Below are 4,029 nucleotides of genomic sequence, written 5' to 3' on the forward strand. Positions count from 1 at the left end.
GTCCCAGAGAACAAAACTGGTTCCTTTGTGCTCTAGGTGGACGCAGAGCTCAGGCAGACACGGGTGCAGTACACAGACTGCCCTAAATTACATTGACTTGCTACAGGTGTCTCTGCAGAGCCCTGTGTTCTTGCTCCCTGAACAGGAGCTGGCACAAAAAATAATAACCAGTCTCTGCTTAATTCTGCCATTATATGTGTTCCTGTGGGATAGTGGGAGGGGAGCAAATGACAAGATAACCCAGCTCAGGTCTCTGAGAGCTGGGAAAACTAGCGTCTTTCTGACTTGTTTTACCACTGAAGCAATGCAAAAGGACTGGTGCAAGATAAACATCCAGAGCCCTTTTCTCAGGCCTCCGTTTCCCCGGTCAGCCCAGCCAGACCAGAAGTGTGCCATGCCTGTGACAGCCACCTGCCTGAATGTAGACAATTCTCAGCACATAATGCAGTGTTGTGTTTCCTCTTGAGTCTTCTGTGGTTCTTTTTCTTGTAAAATATTAGCCAGATTTATTCTCTGTCACACTGGCATAAACATAAAATAAGTCTGCTGACTATAAAATTACTCTGTGTTTATCCATTTATTTCTGTATTTTATATGATTGTAAGATTTAACTCACTGGTGAGGAAATGCTGTAAAATACTGACTTCCACTGCAAGGATGCTGACGGTCCTTCTGATGCTGAACTGGATGAACAGTGACAGTTTGGACAATTCGTCTTTGAAACACAGTGAAGGCTGTCTTGTCCAACCAGTCCAAAACATGACAGAGAATAATAATTTAAAAAATGAATCTTATAATAAAGGAAGAATGGAAGGAGGAGGGTACTTTAGGATCGTAGTTGTTTTATGATTAAATTGTTAGGATTTTTTTTCTTTTGTTTTTACAATTGGATTGATACTAAGTAGATTGTGGTCCATTCTGTCCTGTTCTAACTTTATAATGCTGCCCACGTCATACTAATTGAGTGCCTACAAGGATTGAAGTGAATAGGATGACCAATATCTATCAATCATGCAGCTGTTCTCCCCTCTCCATGGAAGGGACTGCACTGTACATGCAGTACAAGACCTTGTTTCAGTAAGGTGTTTTGGGGTTTTTTTGCTTGTTATTGTGGTTTGGATTGGGGAAGGGGTTCTTCTTCAAATCAGTACATGTCTCTCTGGGTTTTCCCTAAGGAAAGCCGGTCAGGGGAAGGAATATACGATGCACTTAGAGCGGAAAGTGCTGAGACTTGCAACACATCTCAGTCTTGGGGAGTCTATTGCCAAGCCTCAGGCCCCCACAATGATGTGAGCATCATTGTGCCAGAGGCCAGGGTCACCGTCTTCATCTTCATGCTCTGGCAACTTTTTATATACTATCCCAGGGCTCAACATGGCAAGCCTTCAGATGTGGACCAGGACCTCAACTCCAGAGGAAGAAGCACAGGACAGTCCTACCTGTGCTTGAGAGGGTCACCAGCACCATACTCATCTGCCAGGGCTCCCCTAGCCCTGGAGGGCTGTGCCTGGGAGAGGCTTTAGCAACAGTCAAAGCAAAATGTTAGCTAGGGTCACGGCAGAGGCTGAAAGGAGTAAAACAGCCTTGGCCATACTGTCTGCTTTTCCTATCCAGCATTCGCTTCCTGCGCAGCTGGTCTCCCCTCCTGCCCTCTCATCCGGCTCCAGTGGGGCGCAGGCACTCCTGCTGCAAGAGCCACCGCTCCCACCGGCAGCCAAACCTCCTCTTCCCCCCACACATGCACACGCGGCAGGGCCCGTCCTGCTGCCCCTACAAACAGCCACCGCCCCCCAGCGCTCAGCAGCCCCGGACCCAGGGGTGCAGCAGCCATAGCCCAGCTGAGCCACACACGCTGCTCATGGGGCACAGCGAGCACATTTGGGACAACTATTTTTAAATAAGATGATAATTAACATGTCTCCCTTCAAGTACACAGAGGTGCTGGGAGGCCATTAACTTTGACAGCTGTGATATTTCTTTCCCCAAATGCTTATAGCCAGTGTGTCAGATGTTACACAGTTAGGACAGCTCCATGCCCTTCTGTAAGTGTCTGTCCTTGCTTTATTTCAGGACTAAATACACCCTGCAGTGGATATATGCCCTTCCTAAGTGTAAGATCCTGTTCATTTTAATGGCCCCACTAATAAGGACAAGTTGCCCATACGAAAGTTGGCCGGATCAACTGTTTGTCCTAACCCAGCCTGCTTCAGTATCCTCAAGCGCTGCAATGATTTTATTTGGAAACAGGAAGTGTAAATTCAAATTAAGAACATGGCTTAAGCAGAAGCAAGATCTTTTAAGACCCAACACTGAGCTTTTACTTGAAGAATGTACACTGAGATTGCAAGCGAGTCGGAGTGGGACCATCTTTTTGTTCTCTTTGTACAGCACCTAACGCAACGCAGGGGGATCCTCGGCAGCATCAAGCAACTACGGCAGTGCTGGTGCCTGGAGACATCCGTCTGTCTACGAAAGAAACTCGTCTCCCTTCGTGCCTCCGTCCTTGTTCCTGGATTGGACTAGCAACCTGTTTCAGTTTGTGCTTTCCATTTAGGCTAACCTCAGACGCTTGGTTTCCAGTTGATTGGAAACAAGTGTGCTGGAAGCCGTCTGCTCTTTCTTCACTATACAATGTGGACTGCTGCCTGGCTCCAATCTGGAAACAATTATTTCCCTCCTGTACCTACCCATTCTGAAAAGGGATTTACCCCTAGACTTTTTTTCCTCTTTGCACTTTTATTAGCCGCTTCCTTCATAAATAAAAGCTTGCCGTTGTATATAATGCCCACACAACAGCTCTAGCTCTGGCCGTCACATGTTTCTGTTACATGACAAAAATGCTGCCATGTTTTAAGGCCAGGTCTCCCTTAGGGAGTTTTGTATCAGTAAACGGGCCGTAGTGAATTCGCCACTCCCTTGTCCTGTTCCGATAGGATGACTATCTGATGGTGCTTGAATTTGTGTGACTTTAAGAAAGGGCTTTAAGCACTCGTTGTGGTTACGCTGGTGTAAATACTCTTAAACAACCCCAAAGAACAGTCAAAACAAGCATGGATATGCAGTAGTGCTTGCAAGTACATGCAGATGTACTATTACGCTATTAGCATAGCGCAGTGCAGCTCTTTTAAAAAAAAGAAGATACCTGTTTATCTGCATGTATTGCCGGATTTATTATTTCTTTCAGAAGTTCCTACTTTTTGATGTGTGTATGCAGACATGAAGGCATGGGAGCAACAGATGACCAGAATCTGCAGATATTTGCAGACGGGGGGGAAGCTTATGCCCATGAATAGCGCCATTATACTCAGCGGGGTCACTTTTCTGAGAAAGACTGATCACATACTTTATTTCATGAAAGACCAGCTCCTGACCGAGCACAGACACTAAGGAAACAGATTGCAGTGGAAAGAGTCTCAAAATCTCTTTTCCTGCGCTGAATTCAAAATAGCATTTCTCTTACTGGAAAAACAAACATAAGCTCATTTTGGGTGTCTCTGTCTGTCTGCCTGTGGGATTGGCAATCTGCACCTTCTGCAAATTCGGAGACCTCTCTGCCCCTGTTTACGCTTTAGAGGTTATGCCTTAATTACAAAAAGCTGATCTGCCGTGACATCAATTTCCCTCTCTAGGGGAAATTCCTAGCTGTGAAATCCTAGCAGAGACAAATTGCCGTTCTTTTCTTTTTTCTTTTTTTTTTTTTCCCTTGGCCAGTCCAGACCAACCCCAAAACTGCCATCAGGGTTTGACCTTGACTGCTACTTTGAGAGCGAATCGCAGAGCCTGCTCTCCTGAAGTGCTGACATACAGACAACTATTTCCAATGAGTTAATCTTGATAGAGAAATCATGCTGTACCACAGCCAAGAGCCTGCTCCCTCTGCCAAGCGGGACCGGTGCCTGGGGGCCGCAGGAGCTGAGAAAGCGCTGTCTGTGGCCTACCCCGGATCCGAAAGGACGGACGTTGTCCTGGACAGGTTAGCTGCAGCCCTGCCTCAACCCCGAGGCAGGGCCACGGCGGGGGGGGGGGGCC

At 46.8% G+C, this 4,029-nt stretch overlaps 1 long non-coding RNA gene across 1 annotated transcript; it reads left to right on the forward strand.

Annotated features, from left to right (window-relative positions):
• The first annotated feature begins 938 nt into the window (after positions 1-938).
• Positions 939-2,787, forward strand: LOC103925009. Its single transcript, XR_664010.1, has 2 exons — positions 939-1,077; positions 2,389-2,787. It is a non-coding gene; the product is annotated as an uncharacterized LOC103925009 (long non-coding RNA).
• The last annotated feature ends 1,242 nt before the right edge of the window (positions 2,788-4,029 follow it).

This window comes from Pygoscelis adeliae, unplaced genomic scaffold, assembly GCF_000699105.1.
Source record: "Pygoscelis adeliae isolate BGI_AS28 unplaced genomic scaffold, ASM69910v1 Scaffold1, whole genome shotgun sequence".
Taxonomy (NCBI): Eukaryota; Metazoa; Chordata; class Aves; order Sphenisciformes; family Spheniscidae; genus Pygoscelis; species Pygoscelis adeliae.